Raw genomic sequence first — 22,661 nt, 5'->3', positions numbered from 1 at the left:
TGAAATATTAACATATGCATGCAATCAAATATATTTAAATATATCAAATGAATAAAAATGAAGTTGCTCCTTCACTGTAAAATCTGAATTCTGTATGAAAAACTCGAAAGGGATTAAATTGAGATGCACTGAGAATCATTTTGGAATCAGATCATGATTCACTGAATCAGATTGAATCATGAGGTGCCCAAAGATTCCCACCCCTAATATTTACACATGTATAATCGTTTAAGACATAAGGATTACTAACTACTAGATTACTAGATTATTTTTCTCCTGATGTGGTGTCGGTTGCATTCACTGCGTGCACTTATGGTAACAATGATGTTCTCACATGCACTACAGACTCGAATCGGTGAAGAGGAAGACTTCAGTGAATTAACACATCAGTTTTGGTCTGATTTTCACACATTATCATATGTCTTAAATGTAGCGCATAAGTGATATGGATGATGTTTATGGTGCTTTTACGTGTTTTTGAAACTTGCTTGTCACAGTTAGGGGTGTAACGATCCATCGATCTGGATCGATGTGTCGATCTAATCACCAACTATGTGATGTCATCGATTCAACATGCAAACGTATATTTTTTTAAAGATGTACCTTTATTTTAACGCTAATACCAGCCACGTCCCTACACATTTCCGTCAGGTGATGCAGCAACCTTACGATATTCATCTCGTTTTACAAGAACTAAATATGCTTCTCATGTGGGACACGGATGTGTGCCTATTGATTGAAGCCGAAGTTGCACTCTGCTCTATCCGTGCACGTGCGTTAACAGGGTTGTGAGCTCTGGTGACAGGATAGCACAAAGCCAATTACCTGCGCCATTAAATCCGGCTTCGGTATCGTGGTGCATATGACCCATGTGAATTCTATGAGAATTTTCTTTTAAAGCGCTTTGGAGCAATTCAACCCTGTCAAACGGCTAAAGAGCTCCAATATTCTGAACAGCGCTGATGAGGGAAAGAGAAAACACCTGTCCTGCACCAGCATCAAATACAAGACTTTACACATCAACACATCAGCACACTTACTAACATTTATCACAGTAAACTGTAATAGAATTTTTCAAAACAACTGAGGAAGTTGTAGCCAAGAAAAAACACTGATAGCACACACTCTCCTGCAGGGGTGCATTAATGCACGGGCTTATACAGGCTGAATCCCAGGGGCCTACAATTCCCATGGGGCCCAGCAGGAGGAGCGCGTTTAAATGCTTTCAGCGGGAGACATGGTTGTTGATATGGTGACAGTCCGCAAGTGTTAAAGGCATCCGTGTAATACTTTTTCAATGCACAGCAGTTGTGTGTGTGTGTAAGGGGAAACACAGAGTGCAGGTACAACTAAAGCATTCAATCTCACAGGCTCCATCACAATAATAAAGCTCTATCCAGCACAAACACACACACACACACACACACACACAGACACACACACACACGCACACACACAGACAGACACACATAAACACACATACACACAAACACACACAGAGACAGACACACACACACACACAGACACACACACACACACACACAGCTGCTGTATTTATACTAAATATAGACTGCAATTTTATTCCACTATAGAGCAAAAGCAAGTTATAATGAGAGCGATAAGATCCTACCAACCATACAACAATAATCTCTGCGAAATAAGTGGCAGAAAATCATCCAGAGGAGTAACTATATAAAATAATTGCTGCTACCAACTAACAGGGTTTTTTTTTTTTTTTTTTACAATAATTTTTAAAACATGCTGAAAACACATTTTCCAAACTCTTCATACAGTTGTCTTCATATAACATGCAGCTTGACCACCATAGAACTTCATACATGTCTGAAAGTCAACTCATTCTACTATTACACAGCAGCAAACATTCACAGCCATTAAAAACACTTTATCATTCATAACTCAATGACCTTAAAACTACATTCTTCAAGCATTAGATCAATGTATCAAAAGTATCTTTTTTTATTATTTTTTTTATTCAGAAGTTCACTGACAAACTCTTCTGAGAATGGCCCCATGTTGTTTTGTCACATGACTTGGTGCATCGAAAGTTTAACTCTTTACTGACAGTCCAGAGTGTCCTGAACTGAGGTCAGTCAGTTTAAATGAAATGATCCATAGCATATAGCGAAGACAAACACACAGTCCATGCAGAAGGATGTGGGGTCGCACAAGGTTAAATATACAGTATACAGTACATGCTATATATATATATATATATATATATATATATATATATATATATATATATGCTTTTTTGCATATGATTAGTTAAGTTCAACAATTTAAATAATTTAACCGTAGTAAATTATAATGCAAAACAAAATCCAAAAAATTTCAACACATCCATACAACATATTCTTCTTCAAACACACAGACTGCCACAGATACAGAAACATAACAATGCAAGTCTTTGTCGATGGTCGGAATAGTGTTGTCCAGTTTTCCAAGTGTTTTTATGTAGGGCCCTACTGAAATCTGTTTTATTTTTTTCCCAAATCCTTACATTTCAGTGTAAAAGGATTAACAGAGCACACGCTCAAATAAACTTGTCTTGTGTCAGTCAGAGAGTGTTCAGGTACCGAATTAAGTCGGTGTGTGGTACTACCGGTATCGTTACATCTTTTTTATTTTAGTACTGACTTGGTACAGAAGTACCGGTACTATTGACAACACTAGGTCGGAAGTTCTCATCAAAAGTTATACTGTATATCCTGGTGATAACTGTCAGCCACGTTCACGTGATATTACAGCATAAAAATGGACTCTTGTGAATAGATTAAACTGATCTATCTAAAGCAATCAGAAATGTGTGCAAAACGAGCTGCAGATACAGTGTTTTGAGTGAGAAAATATTTCATGAATTTTTATTAGATGTGGTCATTGAATGCATTTTGTATGAAAGCAAAGACAAAATGACCCACAGTTTAGTCCACAGACACAGCTGCTGTGCTGATTGAGTGAACAGTTTAGAAAATGCATGAAAATTATGCATTTAAAAAAATAAAGAAAAAAGTTTTTTTGACAGTGACAGTAGCTCAGCTGTTTCAGCTTGTAATGAGCAATTTTTTTCCAATAAGTATCGCTGTTTTCATGTTACGTTGCATTTTATGCTCCTCCATGACAGCTCTCAATTCTCATTCACAGTTGTTCAAACATTTCACAAAGCTATTGTATGGCTTCAAAAGACTTGGTGTTTGGTGCACAAGTCCTGTGGACTACTTTAATGACACTTTTTTATGCTTTTTGGTTGTTTTCAAAGCTTAAATGTGCAGTATGTAAGATTCAGAAACCCTTGTCTTTAATGACACCTGTGGCCGTTAAGTGAACTGCAGCCAGCTACCTGTTGCTCGTGATCGCGCACACACTCCAGAACAATGATGTAACGTACAAAGAGACTGAACGTGATTCACTGACATCATGCTGACAGATGAGGTAGCATAATTAAAATTACACAGTTATGATGGTTTTACTACAAACTTTGAGACTGTGTATTATATTTGACTCTCCAGTGCTGGAACAGGGCTGAAACAAAGTGTGGATATAGGTCTGACTATGTGAGACTGTAGTTTGAAGTAATCACTTTTCTTTGCATGATACATTGACTGCAGTTATACGATAGCCTATGTCGGCGTTAGCTAGCTAGCCAGCTTTATCAATAGCTGTTAGCTAAATTTGGTGGATGATGACAGTAGCTGTTTTTAAAATAGACTGTACATTATAAATATGTTGACAATTCAGTATTGATGTGATTCCATCACAACCGTCATTTTGATATATCGATGCGCTTTTGTTTTATAATAATAGAATGTATATATTTTCTGTATAATCGAGTTACGTTACACTAATGAATGGAGCTTTTTGCATTATCTTGAACATTGTATAGCATTCATTTCATGTGTTATTGTAGTTTACCTTGCTGAATAATTACAGATTAACACTGACATTAACCTGACTTTTAGTATAAAGAGAAGATCGTTGAAATTATTTGAAAGTTACGAAGCAAGGTAGCTTGCAATTCGTCAGTGTTAGCAAGCAAGATCAAGTTAGCTAAAATGACACAGATCAGTCCTTATGGCACTATATTTCACATGCTTTGCAGTTATGTAAGCTTACAGTGCATCCGGAAAGTATTCACAGCGCTTCACTTTTTCCACAATTTGTTATGTTACAGCCTTATTCCAAAATTGATTAAATTCATTATTTTCATCAAAATTCTACAAACAATACCCCATAATGACAACGTGAAAGAAGTTTGTTTGAAATCTTTGCAAATTTATTAAAAATAAAAAACGAAAAAAATCACATGTACATAAGTATTCACAGCCTTTGCCATGACACTCAAAATTGAGCTCAGGTGCATCCTGTTTCCACTGATCATCCTTGAGATGTTTCTACAACTTGATTGGAGTCCACCTGTGGTAAATTCAGTTGATTGGACATGATTTGGAAAGGCACACACCTGTCTATATAAGGTCCCACAGTTAACAGTGCATGTCAGAGCACAAACCAAGCCATGAAGTCCAAGGAATTGTCTGTAGACCTCCGAGACAGGATTGTATCGAGGCACAGATCTGGGGAAGGGTGCAGAAAAATCTCTGCAGCATTGAAGGTCCCAATGAGCACAGTGGCCTCCATCATCCGTAAATGGAAGATGTTTAGAACCACCAGGACTCTTCCTAGAGCTGGAAGACTGGCCAAACTGAGCGATCGATGGAGAAGGGCCTTAGTCAGGGAGGTGACCAAGAACCCGATGGTCACTCTGACAGAGCTCCAGCATTGGAGAGAGGAGAACCTTCCAGAAGAACAACCATCTCTGCAGCACTCCACCAATCAGGCCTGAATGGTAGAGTGGCCAGACGGAAGCCACTCCTCAGTAAAAGGCACATGACAGCCTGCCTGGAGTTTGCCAAAAGGCACCTGAAGGACTCTCAGACCATGAGAAACAAAGATTGAACTCTTTGGCCTGAATGGCAAGCATCATGTCTGGAGGAAACCAGGTACCGCTCATCACCTGGCCAATACCATCCCTACAGTGAAGAATGGTGGTGGCAGCATCATGCTGTGGGGATGTTTTTCAGCGGCAGGAACTGGGAGACTAGTCAGGATCGAGGGAAAGATAAATGCAGCAATGTACAGAGACATCCTTGATGAAAACCTGCTCCAGAGCGCTCTGGACCTCAGACTGGGGTGAAGGTTCATCTTCCAACAGGACAATGACCCTAAACACACAGCCAAGATAACAAAGGAGTGGCTCCAGGACACCTCTGTGAATGTCCTTGAGTGGCCCAGCCAGAGCCCAGACTTGAACTCGATTGAACACCTCTGGAGAGATCTGAAAATGGCTGTGCACCGACGCTCCCCATCCAACCTGATGGAGCTTGAGAGGTCCTGCAAAGAAGAATGGGAGAAACTGCCCAAAAATAGGTGTGCTAAGCTTGTAGCATCATACTCAAAAAGACTTGAGGCTGTAATTGGTGCCAAAGGTGCTTCAACAAAGTATTGAGCAAAGGCTGTGAATACTTATGTACATGTGATTTTTGTAATTGTTTTTTATTTATTTAAAAAAAAAAAAAAAAAAATTTGCAAAGATTTCAAACAAACTTCTTTCACGATGTCATTATGGGGTATTGTTTGTAGAATTTTGAGGAAAATAATGAATTTAATCAATTGTGGAATAAGGCTGTAACATAACAAATTGTGGAAAAAGTGAAGCGCTGTGAATACTTTCCGGATGCACTGTACCTGTCCAATAAGAAGAACGCCAATTCAGGGTCGGTTTTGATCCCCAAAACCGAATGAAGGTCCCTCCAGGAATCAAATACCCTGCCGATGTTCACTCTAGTTTTCGCTCGACCATGACTGCTTAGCCAGATGGGATTCAGTAGATAAATGTTTTTTTTTTTTTTGTTGTTGTTGTTTTTTGCTTACTCTGAGTTTGTGTAGGAGTCGGTGTTGTGCTGGGAGTCAGCTGTTTACTGGATTCCATCTCTAAGATAACGTTACCTAGTGTTGCAGTTTGTCGTCGCTGTTGAATAGCGGAAGAGAAGCACTGAGGCAAGGCTCTCAGGAGCACACATAAACATCACAACCTTTGGATTTTCCCGGCAAAAGCGACCTGCTCCCTTCGCATGAAAATCAGTCTACAGGCTTTAATAGGCAACCTAGGATGTCCGGGAAGGGCTCATTTTTTAAGTTGCGTTACAAGCCGTTCACACATTGGCAAAAAAAAATATTACATGAAAATTGTTACATATTGCACCTTTAAGAATGTACAGTAAATCACCATCCACTTCCACTGAATGGAAAAGAGCAGTGTGAACATTCTGCTATACATCTTGTTGTGTTCCAACGAAGAAAGAATGTCATACAGGTTTGGAACAGCACGATGGTGAGAATTTTCATTTTTGGTGAACTATCCACTATCAGATACTGTATTTCTGACCTAAACTCAAGCTGTTGGTCGATTCAGTTTTGTTGTGTCGGGCTGGACAGGTCGCTCAAAAGAGAGGAATTAAAGAGGTCAGTTCCACCTATTATAAGTGACTTTTGGGTCTCTTGTAAATAAAGTAATTATTGAAGTAAATAAAATGTAGAAGATAAATGATTTTACAAGTTATTTTGACATATTTTGCCTATCCTCCTCTGGCTTTACCATAAATGTTCATATGCAAATATTATTGATCTATCTAGTTTTTATAATACAAGATTTACATCCTTTACTTTTAAACACTGCATCTAAAGAGTCAACAATAAAGCACTACTTAAGCATGATTATGACATTAATTGTTGAGTAAGGCTATCTTAGCCATAATTTACAACTTATTATACCACGGTCTGTTCAAATACTCATTTCGGACTAGTTGGAATGTGTGCGTTAAAACCGTTTAATGCACAGGTAGTTCCAGTCAGTTTCAATCACCATTCTATATTAATGCACCTGCTCTGCTGTCCTCCATAATGAGACATTGTGAGAGTTTTATGCCTCTGTTCAAATGACCTCCAGATGTGAATATAGTCTCAGAGCTGGAATTAACCGTCACATCACAAAACAACATCATCAAGCAGTGCCGTCTTTAAATCAACTGTGAAGTGTTACAGGAAACACGGAAAAGACAACAGTGTTCATCAGCCCCGTATTACTCACCCAAAGTGCTTGTGAGGAAAGTATGGTTTGACATTCAGATGTTTTGCACAGAGAGGGTGAGAAGGTAACCGGGAGTCATCAAATGCATCTTTCGCTGTCCGGCAAGACAATTTATAATGTAATATGATAAACATCATCTAAAACTGCTTCACTGCTCAACATGTGCACTATAGGGTGCCTCTTGATCACACATCGCTGACTGAAGCTCTGAATGGAACTGTTTCATAACATGCAGCATATTACAGTTAATCAGTGTACTGCAATTTCATGGATGGATAATGGATACCATACCAATGTCTCAGAGATCAAAGTCTGCAGGTTTAGAACATTTTGTATGGTTTTCCCCTCATCTTATCATGTAAGTTCCACTTTTACAGCTTACTTTCTGCAATGCTGGTTTTTCCTCATTAATGTGAAAATGACAAAGAACATGAATTAAATATTACATGTTCTGAGGAGTACCAACACTTCCACATTATGTTGCTATTATTATTTCCCCTGTTCTAAAATGAAAGTTGAACCTACTCAAATTATTGGTTTGTTTTGCACTTATTAGTTGCCATTTTAAGTGGATTTGGCAAATGGTTGGTGTGAAGAAAAAAACCCAGCTGTTAGGCTTTTATATGAACAGAGATATTTAACACACACACATTTTCACAGGTATCATAATGTTGAAGCAAAATCATCTAAAATTAACTTAGTCAAAACACAGATTAAAACTTACATGAGCAGTGTCTTCTCTTTACATTCCCAACCAGCGGCACACATGCTATCCGGTGTGCGCTTCCCCTTGTGATTTTGATTCAGATTAGTAATTTGCAAAACAATTCATTCAGACCACTTTCATTCTGATTCAAAGGAATCGAGATGAAAAAATTGGACTCAAACCATTCTATTTGAATTGGATATCACTATCATGATCCACATTTACAGTTGTGTTATTTTTTAGGTGTTCAGTCGTAAAAGTAATTAAAGCTTCTGGAAAATTTATTGGAGTAAAAACATTCAAGTGAAAGCCAACAGAAATACTTACTGTCTACCCGAATAAAGTAGAAATATTCAAAAACTGCATTTTTACTTTCTAGCATTTATTTATTTGAAATTGGCCCCATATTTCTGTGTGAGAAGTGTGTGTATGTGAGTGCTCACATCTAATGACCTGCAGTGTGTAGAGTGAACCAGAAGCATCTCTCTATGGGCCAATGGATCATTTATTACACTAATATACTCGCATATGTCCACTCCATCTCCTCTTCATTCAACTGATGCTCACTGTCTCTCCAACATATGATTGTCAGGGTATGTCAACCGCCATACACTGGGACGATTCTATACATTTTTAAAGTAGGGGGTCACAGAGGGGCCAAAATGTGCAGATTGGGGCCAAATTAATAACTCATCAATAACAGTCTATGCTCTTGAAATGTCAACTCAGTACTAAATACACAAGGAATGTAAAATCAAACTTATCAAATCTGCATCATTCTTTTATATCTGTTACATTACTATCACTATATCAGTGTGCTACTACATGATAATAAACTGATAATATACTGAATAAACAGAATATATATATATATATATATATATATATATATATATATACACTCAACTTTAACCCCCATTATTTGACTTCCATCCTCTAAGAATTATTTGTCTGCCGATCATTACACTAATTTTGACCCAGCTTTTATATATTTGTCACCTACTTTAATAACTGCCCCATCACCCAATATACAAAGTCTGGGGCAAAATTACATTTGAGTATCTAAAACCTCACAGATAAAATTCTGGACTCTTAACCAGAATTCTTGAAAGCGCAGAACCACAGAGCATGGGCCATGTCTCCAACTGACATCGCCAGCAGATTGGTGTGTCTTTTAAACCGAGCCTAAACAATCTAGAGGGAGTCCAGTAGAAACAATGAAAAATCTTAAACTGAATAAGACGCACCCTTGCATCCCTAGACATAGTTTTAATATATATATATTTTTATTCTTTCCCACTCCCCATCCTCCAATACCAAATTTCTTTCTCATAACCTCTTTAGAGATGTTAAGACACCGTCACCAAGACTCTGAATCAACAGGGAATAATATACTGACACTTTATGCCCCTTTACAAAGGCTGTGAGCACCATACAGACAGTGCCTGCAGCTTTAGGGGGTCGTGTACTACCCCCAAAAATAGTACAAAGTAGATGATGCAACTGTAAATACCTGAAAAATTGAGACCTAGAAATCCCAAATTGCTGTGTTATATTTTTAAATTATCTCAAAGCTCCATTTTCATAAAGGTCACCAAGTGTAGCAACACTCCTCTCAATCCATTGTTTCCAGCAAAAGGGGGACTTGGTAATACATAATTTGGGGTTCAGCCATATGCTTGAGGAAACATTTAGGTAAGTATCAAAATTGAACATACGGGACACCTTTGTCCATACTGAATGTTAGTGTGAAATAATGGGAAGCATTTTTACTTCTCCAGGCAGTTTGATATTAAGACTTTGCAATGGCGAGATTGGGGCATGGACCGCTTGTTCAATGTAGCACCAGGGAGGGGCTCTCTCAGGTGGGAAAGACCAATGGGCCAAGTGTCTAAGATTAAAAGCATAGTAATTAAACAACATTTTGGGGAAACCTAAACCTTCTTTGTCAATTAGTCGATGTAACTTAATGAAATACAACCAAAGTCATTTACCATTCCAAATAAATAAATAAATAGATATTCTATCAAATTGTTTAAAATAAGAAAGAGGAATTCTAGAGGGAGAGACTGTAGTAGATAATTGGATTTGGGGTTACAATTCATTTTTATAACGTTGACCTTCACAGCCATAGAAAAATTTAGTGAAGCCCACCTATCCACATCACACGAGAACCTTTTCATTAATGGGTCAAAATGAACTCAAACTAAATCTCTTAAATTTGCTGGAAATAAAATGCCTAAATACTTAATCCCTTGCTTTGGCCATTGAAAGGCGCCAGGTTGGAAAGCTGTGGTAGGGCAATATGCTGTCAGAGCTTCCGATTTAGACCAATTCACCCTGTATCCTGAAAATTTGGAGAAGGAATGAATAATTTTATGGAGGCTCGGCATAGATCTACTAGGTTCGGAGACGAATAATAATATATCATCTGCGTAGAGTAGAAGTTTATGCACCACACCTCCTGCTACAACACCAGGAAAATAATCCTCTTTTCTTATTGCGGCTGCTAATGGTTCCAGGGCAAGACAGAACAAGAGAAAAAAAATCTGAAGTTAATCTATTAGTTTGTACTGGACCAAAACCATATCACGAAGGATCCCAGCACTTGCTGCAAATGAGCTTTGCAGCAAACTGTTCATTGTCGCCAAAGGTTTGCTGCATGTTCACCACTACCGGTGAAGAGCTGCCAACTTCTGGGTGACATTTGCAGTGAATCCCAAGCTCGACTGCATTTGAAAATAATGAGTGGGAAAAAATTCTGGCAAGTTTGTCAGAACTTTAGATTTTTTGTAAGGGTAGTGACAAGAGTATGCAAATTAGTATCTTTTTTTTTAATTTTTTTATGGTCTTCATAAATGTGCCCTACCTTTGGTCCTCCTGGTCATTTTTGACTGGAAAGAGCAAAGGTGTAACTTTTTGTTTTGATGATAATGATACCATTTCTTCTTCCCTGAAGTAATAATAAAATTATGCACTTCTTTTAGGATTTTTTGCTATTTTGATCTTATTTACATTTACATTTATGCATTTGGCAGATGCTTTTATACAAAGCGACTTACAGTGCACTTATTACAGGGACAATCCCCCTGGAGCAACCTGGAGTTAAGTGCCTTGCTCAAGGACACAATGGTGATGGCTGTGGGGATTGAACCAGCAACCTTCTGATTACCAGTTATGTGCTTTAGTCCACTACACCACCACCACTTATTTACATGTAAATATTTCAATTTTACCATTATCACATGCAAATAATTCATAATTTGCATTATGAAACTTTAGTACAGTATAAACCTACACTTCTATAAGTTGAAACATGAAGAAAATATGAGAATGTGACAAATTGGATGGTGGCTGATTTATTGGTTTTATTTGACAAATTAAAAAAATGCTATGTGTAAGAGTCGCACCAGTTCATTGTTTTTTTTTTTTTTTTTTTTTTTTCTGCATTGTGGCTGATTTATTGATTGAATTTGACAGATTAAAAAAAAAAAAATCTCTATGTTATGGTCTTTCTCATTCATTTTCAATGGTCAGTCAATTTTGACCGTGAAGACCAAAGGTGTCGCTTTTTTTTTACGACCACTTAGACTTATCGAGTCATGCCCAATTTTTTTATTTTTTTTATTTTATTTTTTTTATGTTCATATGGCAAGTGGAGGAAAAGTCACCAAGTCTTGTACCACTGAAATAAAGGAGACCATTTATATTAAGTCAGCAAAAACGATTCCGTTCAAAAATAACCGAAGACCATAGCATGGTTAAACAATGCTTTTCCAGGACAGGGGCACTGTAGGAGCCAATTGGATTTCATAGGGGGCCAGTGCCCCCATGGCCCCACCCCTAGCCATGCCACTGGTGATACATCTCTGCCATCCAGCTGCCACAACCAGAAATCAATCGTTCTTTTAGACGCACTGTTTTATGAGCCAAGTCTTTGCAGATACACACACTCACAGAATGCTAATGGACCGCAGGCTTGTTTCTCAAGTGTCAAGGAAGCTTTCTACAGAATCAGATGCATGAAGACACTCACGAGCATTAGGATACTAGTGGATGGTAAGCTAATTGCTTAATGCCATCGCTGTTAAATGAGACAGTGTCGATCGATACACGAGTCAGGGACATGTTTATAATCTTTTCAAAATGCTCCCTCACAAGCTAACTGTAAATCCTGCAATCAGTTAGCGTCTAATCAGAGTCAAGTGAATGACGGATGGAGAAACGAGCGTTTGGGGGACAGAGATGAAGCTGTCATATTCATCCAAAACTGGAACCTGTGTGAGGAATGATGAAACAATTGTACGGAGTTCTTACACTGCAATTCTTCAGGTCATAGTGATAAATAGAGCTTCAGACACTAACAGAGCGAGTAACACAACCAACCGGCACTGACTCGGAATTGATGAGTGAAACATGTTTAGTTTAGTTCTTCTCTGATAAATAAATGTAAAATATTATTTTTTGTTTGTTTTGTTTTTCAGAAAAAAGGGCAATGTAGAATTTCCCTGATTCATAGGTTTTTATAAGTGATTTTAGAGCAGACGTTTGGCTGAAGCTCTTCTTTACAAGCGGGATAATCACCTTACTCAAACACATCATAATATAAGCTATATATGAGATTAATCAGCTATTTCCACTACATAGATACAATATTATAACCTTCATCTGCACAATCAATAAAGGGAATGAACAGGTGAACTTGATTTGAGTTTTGAGCCATTGCTGTAACAATCTCAAAATCCTAAACAGTCTCTAAAACACAGAGTTAATAAAAAACTGAAAATGTAATGTCTAAAAGCATGAAAAATCAACAACACATTAACTAAACAGTAGCTAAAACAACAGTATACTCATTATATGCTATTATCACAGGAACTCATTTCAGGTTTTCACTAGGATAGGTTGATACATGTTTAAATTAATACCTGTTTGTTTTAAAAATGTTTAAATATTTGGTTAAGGTTTCGACTGTTACAGTTAGACATGTTTTTTTTTTCTTTCATTTTGCACATTATTAAATATTAGTATAACGTTATTTTTGTTGACTAAAATACAGGATTTCTTTTTTTTTTTTTTTTTTACTGTTATCAGGATTCAGATAAATGCACATCAGAATGAACTATCGTCAGTATCGTCAATACATCCAGAGAAACAGCACAGAAAAAGAGCTACACTGGATCAGTCTTTACTGGAGAAAAAAAAATGTGAGGCTGTATGTAGGACAGAAGGTGTGTTTGTCTCACATTAGACACCAGAAAGTGTTGAGTCTGAGTGATATGAAGGTTGAGCTGTCAACTATTTACTGCAGTGTGTGATATAATGTGCGGATCTTTCACCCACATTCATTATTTACACACTCAGTCCTGTCCAGAGGAGAGAGAATCAATGCGTTTGTCTTTGAGGTGATGCAGGAATGACCAGACTACAGAATACTCCAGTACACAGTACAACCAAACACAATCTCACACATCACATACACACCATGCTTATAGATGAGGCTGCATACATACACTGGTGATATAGAGAACAATAAAACCATGAAAATTACTCACACTATTCGGAGACAAAACAGATTAGAAGTGAAAGTGTCAGTGAAAGGAGGTGCTTAACCTTTAGAAAATGTTCTTTAGAAATCATCGACCTCAGGATGTAAAACTAAATATTATGTGAACTGCTTGATTTTTTAATTTATTGTAAATGAAGTTTGCAACCCTGTTAACAAAATTTGGGACATGTCTGAATACAGTTTAAAACCTGATTTGTGTAACGTTGTTTCTAGTAATACACATTAAATAAACATAAAAATAACATCACAAAACAAAACAGCGAAAAACTAAACAGCGAAAAACAAACCAAACTGAAACAGCAAAAAATGAAACGGCTCAAAATGAAACAGGGCAAAAGGAACAGCATAAAACAAAACAGCGCAAAACAAAACAGCGCAAATCAGTGCAAAACAAAACAGCACAAAACAGCGCAAAACAAAACAGTGCAAAACAAAACAGCACAGAACAGCGCAAAACAAAACAGTAAAAAAGAGTGCAAAACAAAACAGCATAAAACAAAACAGCACAAAACAAAACCGTGCAAAACAAAACAGCACAAAACAAAACCCTGCAAAACAAAACAGCGCAAAACAGTGCAAAACAAAACAGCGAAAAACTGTGCAAAACAAAACAGCACAAATCAGTGCAAAACAAAACAGCAAAAAACTGTGCAAAACAAAACAGCGCAAATCAGTGCAAAACAAAACAGCACAAAACAGTGCAAAACAAAACAGTGAAAAACAGTACAAAACAGCAAAAAACAGTGCAAAACAAAACAGTGCAAATCAGTGCAAAACAAAACAGAACAAAACAGTGCAAAACAAAACAGTGAAAAAGAGTGCAAAACAAAACAGCATAAAACAAAACAGCATAAAACAAAACAGTGCAAAACAAAACAGAACAAAACAGTGCAAAACAAAACAGAACAAAACAGTGAAAGAGTGCAAAACAAAACAGCATAAAACAAAACAGCGCAAAACAAAACAGCACAAAATAAAACAGCGCAAAACAAAACAGCACAGAACAAAACAGCACAAAACAGTGCAAAACAAAACAGCACAAAACAGTGCAAAACAAAACAGCACAAAACAGTGAAAAACAGTGCAAAACAGTGTAAAACAAAATAGTGCAAAACAAAAAGCACAAAACAGTGCAAAACAAAACAGTGTAAAACAAAACAGTGCAAAACAAAACAGCGAAAACAGTGCAAAACAAAACAGTGCAAAACAAAACAGCGAAAAACAGTGCAAAACAAAACAGTGTAAAACAAAACAGCACAAAACAAAACAGCGCAAAACAAAACAGCACAACACAGCGCAAAACAAAACAGCACAAAACACAGCGCAAAACAAAACAGCACAAAACAAAACAGTGCAAAACAAAACAGTGTAAAACAAAACAGTGCAAAACAAAACAGCACAAAACAAAACAGCACAAAACAAAACAGCGCAAAACAGTGCAAAACAAAACAGCACAAAACAGTGCAAAAAACCCCAGCACAAAACAGTGCAAAACAAAACAGTGTAAAACAAAACAGTGCAAAACAAAACAGCGAAAACAGTGCAAAACAAAACAGCACAAAACAAAACAGTGCAAAACAGTGCAAAACAAAACAGCGAAAAACAGTGCAAAACAAAACAGTGTAAAACAAAACAGCACAAAACAAAACAGCGCAAAACAAAACAGCACAACACAGCGCAAAACAAAACAGCACAAAACACAGCGCAAAACAAAACAGCACAAAACAAAACAGTGCAAAACAAAACAGTGTAAAACAAAACAGTGCAAAACAAAACAGCACAAAACAAAACAGCACAAAACAAAACAGCGCAAAACAGTGCAAAACAAAACAGCACAAAACAGTGCAAAAAACCCCAGCACAAAACAGTGCAAAACAAAACAGCACAAACACAACACAAAACTAAAAACAGGTTGCCAGTAACAGGGTTGAACTATCCATTTAAAACAGGTGGACAACAAAACATTTGTATTGAGGCATAAGGCTGTATTCCTTTTTTAAGGAATGAGACACATAAGGTAAAAGAGCTATATAAAAAAGTTAAACATAAGATAAAGGAGGTGCAAATACAGTATAAAGGGAAAGTTGAGAAGGAATTTAAAACTGGTAATGTCAGAGATGCATGCAGGGGATTAAATACAATGATGGGCAGACAACAGAAACGGGTACAACTGTTTGATGATGACCCCCATAGCTTTGTAAATAATTTAAATGTTTTTTATTCACGATTTGAAAATATTGCAGGTGTTGTAAATAATGATACTCTGACAGAATCTGAACCTATGAGAACAGAGGTAGGGGAGGTTATCAAAGTGCTCCATAGAATTAAATCAAATAAGGCTACTGGTCCAGATGGCCTTAAGGGCATTGTTCTGAAAGAGTGTGCAGAACAATTTGGGCATGTATGTACTAGGCTGTTTCAGGCCTTTTTAGATGATGGTTTTGTACCAGTAGCATGGAAAAACACTACTGTTATTCCAGTACCTAAAACACCTCAGGCCAGAGCTTTTAAAGACCTTCGCCCAATTGCTCTTACATCTGTTCTGTGCAAGTGCATGGAGCGTATATTATGTAAAGTTAGCTGTTAGCACAAATTAATGGCTCTGTAGATCCATTACAATTTGTTTATATGCCCAATCGGAGCACGGTGGATGCCTCCCTGACCTTATTACATAAGGCCCAGCACCATTTAAATAAAACGAATGCTCATGTCAGAATTCTTTTAATGGATTTCACATCAGCATTTAATACTGTACAACCACAAATTTTAAAAGAAAGACTGCAAGATTTAGGTGTAAGTAGTTGGTTAATTTTATGGATTGAGAAATTTTTAAGAAATAGGCCCCAATGCGTCTGTGTTAACGGAGTCTCATCTGATTATATAGTCTTAAATTCAGGGTTACCACAGGGATGTGTATTATCACCTCTGCTTTTTTCTGTTTATATTAATGAACTTCAATGTAACAGGGATGATCTCACTTTAATCAAATATGCTGATGACTTGGCTTTAATTTCTTGCCAGATGGACACGAATAGTTCAACCTATTTTGAGTATATTAAAAGTCTTGTACAGTGGTTTGATAACAGTCATCTACAATTGAACATTGAGAAGACAAAGGAATTATGCTGTGGGAATCAAAATAGGACAGGTACAGCTGGCATTTCATATGAACAAATTATTATAAAAGGTTTAAATATTTAGGTATAATCATTGATGAAAATGTAGATCATATACATAAGAAAACAAGACGGCGTTTAGATCTACTTAGGAAATTAAGGACTTTTAGTATCGATAGGAGGGCCTTAACCATTGTTTACAGTTCGATGATCGAAAATATTTTAACATATAACATTGTTTCGTGGTATGGCAATTTAACAATGAGACAGAAAAATACATTAATACGAGTAATTAACGTAGAAAATAAGATCACAGGCCAGAAACAGAGTACATTGCAAGAGCTGTTTTCATATTTTATGGAAAAAAAGGCAATTGCAGTATATTCAGACCAGACCCATCCCCTCCATTCCTGCTTTGAGACCCTCCCTTCGGGGAGCAGGCTGCGTATACCGCTGGCTAAAAAGAACATATATAAAAGATCATTTGTTCCATTGGCGGTGACTATTTTAAACCTAATTCTCAATTGAGGGGTGTGTATGCGTGTATATGCATATGTGAGTATATATGTGTGTGTATATATGCATATACAGTGCATCCGGAAAGTATTCACAGCGCTTCACTTTTTCCACAATTTGTTATGTTACAGCCTTATTCCAAAATTGATTAAATTCATTATTTTCATCAAAATTCTACAAACAATACCCCATAATGACAACGTGAAAGAAGTTTGTTTGAAATCTTTGCAAATTTATTAAAAATAAAAAACGAAAAAAATCACATGTACATAAGTATTCACAGCCTTTGCCATGACACTCAAAATTGAGCTCAGGTGCATCCTGTTTCCACTGATCATCCTTGAGATGTTTCTACAACTTGATTGGAGTCCACCTGTGGTAAATTCAGTTGATTGGACATGATTTGGAAAGGCACACACCTGTCTATATAAGGTCCCACAGTTAACAGTGCATGTCAGAGCACAAACCAAGCCATAAAGTCCAAGGAATTGTCTGTAGACCTCCGAGACAGGATTGTATCGAGGCACAGATCTGCGGAAGGGTGCAGAAAAATCTCTGCAGCATTGAAGGTCCCAATGAGCACAGTGGCCTCCATCATCCGTAAATGGAAGATGTTTAGAACCACCAGGACTCTTCCTAGAGCTGGCCGCCTGGCCAAACTGAGCGATCGGGGGAGAAGGGCCTTAGTCAGGGAGGTGACCAAGAACCCGATGGTCACTCTGACAGAGCTCCAGCATTTCTCTGTGGAGAGAGGCGAACCTTCCAGAAGAACAACCATCTCTGCAGCACTCCACCAATTCAGCCTGTACGGTAGAGTGGCCAGACAGAAGCCACTCTTCAGTAAAAGGCACATGACAGCCTGCCTGGAGTTTGCCAAAAGGCACCTGAAGGACTCTCAGACCATGAGAAACAAAGATTGAACTCTTTGGCCTGAATGGCAAGCGTCATGTCTGGAGGAAACCAGGCACCGCTCATCACCTGGCCAATACCATCCCTACAGTGAAGCATGGTGGTGGCAGCATCATGCTGTGGGGATGTTTTTCAGTGGCAGGAACTGGGAGACTAGTCAGGATCGAGGGAAAGATGAATGCAGCAATGTACAGAGACATCCTTGATGAAAACCTGCTCCAGAGCGCTCTGGACCTCAGACTGGGGTGAAGGTTCATCTTCCAACAGGACAACGACCCTAAGCACACAGCCAAGATAACAAAGGAGTGGCTCCGGGACAACTCTGTGAATGTCCTTGAGTGGTCCAGCCAGAGCCCAGACTTGAACCCGATTGAACATCTCTGGAGAGATCTGAAAATGGCTGTGCACTGACGCTCCCCATCCAACCTGATGGAGCTTGAGAGGTCCTGCAAAGAAGAATGGGAGAAACTGCCCAAAAATAGGTGTGCCAAGCTTGTAGCATCATACTCAAAAAGACTTGAGGCTGTAATTGGTGCCAAAGGTGCTTCAACAAATTATTGAGCAAAGGCTGTGAATACTTATGTAATTTTTTTTTTTTTTTTTTCGTTTTTATTTTATATACATTTGCAAAGATTTCAAACAAACTTCTTTCACGTTGTCTTTATGGGGTATTGTTTGTAGATTTTTGAGGAAAATAATGAATTTAATCCATTTTGGAATAAAGCTGTAACATAACAAAATGTGGAAAAAGTGAAGTGCTGTGAATACTTTCCGGATGCACTGTACACACACACACACTATATATATATATATATATATATATATATATATATATATATATATATACAGGTGCATCTCAATAAATTAGAATGGCGTGGAAAAGTTCATTTATTTCAGTAATTCAACTCAAATTGTGAAACTCGTATATTAAATAAATTCAGTGCACACAGACTGAAGTAGTTTAAGTCTTTGGTTCTTTTAATTGTGATGATTTTGGCTCACATTTAACAAAAACCCACCAATTCACTATCTCAACAAATTAGAATACATCATGAGACCAATAAAAAAAACATTTTTAGTGAATTGTTGGCCTTCTGGAAAGTATGTTCATTTACTGTATATGTACTCAATACTTGGTAGGGGCTCCTTTTGCTTTAATTACTGCCTCAATTCGGCGTGGCATGGCGGTGATCAGTTTGTGGCACTGCTGAGGTGGTATGGAAGCCCAGGTTTCTTTGACAGTGGCCTTCAGCTCATCTGCATTTTTTGGTCTCTTGTTTCTCATTTTCCTCTTGACAATACCCCATAGATTCTCTATGGGGTTCAGGTCTGGTGAGTTTGCTGGCCAGTCAAGCACACCAACACTATGGTCATTTAACCAACTTTTGGTGCTTTTGGCAGTGTGGGCAGGTGCCAAATCCTGCTGGAAAATGAAATCAGCCTCTTTAAAAAGCTGGCCAGCAGAAGGAAGCATGAAGTGCTCCAAAATTTCTTGGTAAACGGGTGCAGTGACTTTGGTTTTCAAAAAACACAATGGACCAACACCAGCAGATGACGTTGCACCCCAAATCATCACAGACTGTGGAAACTTAACACTGGACTTCAAGCAACTTGGGCTATGAGCTTCTCCACCCTTCCTCCAGACTCTAGGACCTTGGTTTCCAAATGAAATACAAAACTTGCTCTCATCTGAAAAGAGGACTTTGGACCACTGGGCAACAGTCCAGTTCTTCTTCTCCTTAGCCCAGGTAAGACGCCTCTGACATTGTCTGTGGTTCAGGAGTGGCTTAACAAGAGGAATACGACAACTGTAGCCAAATTCCTTGACACGTCTGTGTGTGGTGGCTCTTGATGCCTTGACCCCAGCCTCAGTCCATTCCTTGTGAAGTTCACCCAAATTCTTGAATCGATTTTGCTTGACAATCCTCATAAGGCTGCGGTTCTCTCGGTTGGTTGTGCATCTTTTTCTTCCACACTTTTTCCTTCCACTCAACTTTCTGTTAACATGCTTGGATACAGCACTCTGTGAACAGCCAGCTTCTTTGGCAATAAATGTTTGTGGCTTACCCTCCTTGTGAAGGGCGTCAATGATTGTCTTCTGGACAACTGTCAGATCAGCAGTCTTCCCCATGATTGTGTAGCCTAGTGAACTAAACTGAGAGACCATTTTGAAGGCTCAGGAAACCTTTGCAGGTGTTTTGAGTTGATTAGCTGATTGGCATGTCACCATATTCTAATTTGTTGAGATAGTGAATTGGTGGGTTTTTGTTAAATGTGAGCCAAAATCATCACAATTAAAAGAACCAAAGACTTAAACTACTTCAGTCTGTGTGCACTGAATTTATTTAATACACGAGTTTCACAATTTGAGTTGAATTACTGAAATAAATTAACTTTTCCACGACATTCTAATTTATTGAGATGCACCTGTATATATATATATATATATATATATATATATATATATATAGTATTGTATTCACTAGTTTTATGTACAGTATGTTTTTAATGGGGACAAATGTGTGTTCCATGTGCTTTATTGTGTGGTATGTAAGTGGATGTACAGTATTGTCTGATAAGATGTATTTTTTATGCCAGTGTCAAAGATGAATTTCTGTCCAGGAAATCTGAACAGACAATAAATTCAAAACAAAACAAAGCAAAATTAAAAATCTGTTTTTACCCACTCATCCTCAGGCTGTGCTTTAACATTTAAACTGTGCACGATATTTCAAATGTTTTGAAGGCAAACGATAGCTTTGTGTGAGATAAACACCCAAATTTAAGTGGTTATGAACTAAAGTAAAAGTAAAAACATTAAGGAGTAAAAACATTTCACTTGGAAATGCATGTGCTGGTATATTTTGCACTTTGCAGAATGTGAGCATAGAGACGATTTTGTTATGAGACCAGCTTGAAATTATGAGAAAACTATAGACGATCAGTGCCACTATGTTTGTGCATCTGTGCACACTTCAGTACACACTCAAGGAGATGAACACAACAAGGCCACCACAACTTCATTAATCAATCAACATGCTTCACCTAATGAAGCACTGATTCCAGCTCTGGGCATCAATGAGCACTGACAGGAGGAGGAACATCAGTAAAACAGGACAGCAGGTCTCTCACCTCACTCAGGTCAGTTTCGCAGCGGTCGGGCGAATCCATCTCGCACTAATGAGCCGTGGGGTTTTCTGTTTGCTCTATTGTGCTCCAGTGGCTGAACGCCACGATCTATGAATTCTGGGAGATGAAAGGCACAAGGTCATGTTCTTTGTGTTTTTAGCTATTGTGGTGTAACATGTTTAACAGATTGGTCGCTAAAATGGAAAACTCCGAAGTATAAAAGTGTAGAGAAAACAAGTTTGACAGTACTGAATTTGACATTATTAATATTTCATTCTGCTTTCTAAAGACTGGTTGGAAATCATGAGATTAATCAAGATTATTTTATTCTATTGACAGCCATAGTTTTGGCCCAGGTCAATATGATGTTCTTACCTCTAGATATGGTACAAACACCAAAGCTTAAACTGAGTGTTAGGAGTTTGCTGATGTTTATTTAGAAGTATAATCAGGTATTGTACCTCTTCAGCTTCGGTTCTCGTGGTTCCTCAACACTTTTGTTGCAGGTGATGATGCGCGTGTTCTTCCTCCTGAAACACAAACACAATCAATAATGTTTTTATCCTGAGACTAATCCTAATCTGTCCACTAAACCAGCACACAAGTTAAAGGAATAGTTTTTACTCACCTTCATGTTGTTTCAAACCTGTATGACTTTCATTTCTTCCGTGGAACAGAAAAGGAGATGTTTAGCAGAATGTCCACGCTGCTCTTTTACATACAATAAAAACATCAATTGATCAGGAGCTGTGACGCTCCAAAGAGGGAAATAAATCACTAATAATCATTAGCATATTATAAAAGTATCATAATATTGTTCCATACGACTCGTGTGCTATATTCCAAATCTTCTGTAGCCATTTGATCACTTTGTGTGACAAACAAACCCAAATTAATGTAAATTTTCACTGATAATCTTCGCCTTCCTCCAGCGTTCTTAAATCTCATTTGCGCTTGCAAATATATTCAAACTTTGCACATCATGATAACAACTGATGTTAATCCTGCCGCAACATATCTTTGTGTAGCATATTTCATAACAAGCCATGCAAAATGCCAATTTACAGAAGAATATATAACGGTAGTTGTATGGTGTTTTTTGTCCTCATTTATTACAGCGTGAACATACTGCTAATTATCTCCTTTTGTGTTCCATGGAGGAAAGAAAGTAATACGAGTTTGGAACAACATGAGGGTGCAGAAATAAAGACAGAATGGTCATGTATTTGCACAAAACTACATGAGGAATTACTCTCTAAATGTACTTTAATGATTTCCAAACACACTGTCTTACAATGTTCAGTCAGACGCGACAGATGAGATTTTGTTGACTAATAGGGTGTTCTTAATATTTGTTTTTTGTAGTAAAGACACTTGAGGTGGTGCACCATATTGCATACAAATCAAAGATTAAGATGTCATTATTAAAACCAATAATACATTTTTAAATACATGCTGACTAAATGACATAAGGGCGATGATGTTACACTTATTGTTTTGTCCAGATATAAAAGGTTATTGAAAAATACATTAAAAAGGCAGTTCAACAACATG

At 37.6% G+C, this 22,661-nt stretch overlaps 1 pseudogene; it reads right to left on the bottom strand.

Annotated features, from left to right (window-relative positions):
• LOC127429995 (protocadherin-8-like) overlaps positions 1–21,149 on the bottom strand; it is a 73,090-nt pseudogene extending 51,941 nt beyond the window's left edge.
• Positions 21,150–22,661: the final 1,512 nt, after the last annotated feature.

The sequence above is a fragment of the Myxocyprinus asiaticus genome, chromosome 39, assembly GCF_019703515.2.
Source record: "Myxocyprinus asiaticus isolate MX2 ecotype Aquarium Trade chromosome 39, UBuf_Myxa_2, whole genome shotgun sequence".
NCBI lineage: Eukaryota > Metazoa > Chordata > Actinopteri > Cypriniformes > Catostomidae > Myxocyprinus > Myxocyprinus asiaticus.
The sequence above is the reverse complement of the archived record's forward strand: the minus strand, read 5'-3'. Positions and strand labels throughout refer to the sequence as shown.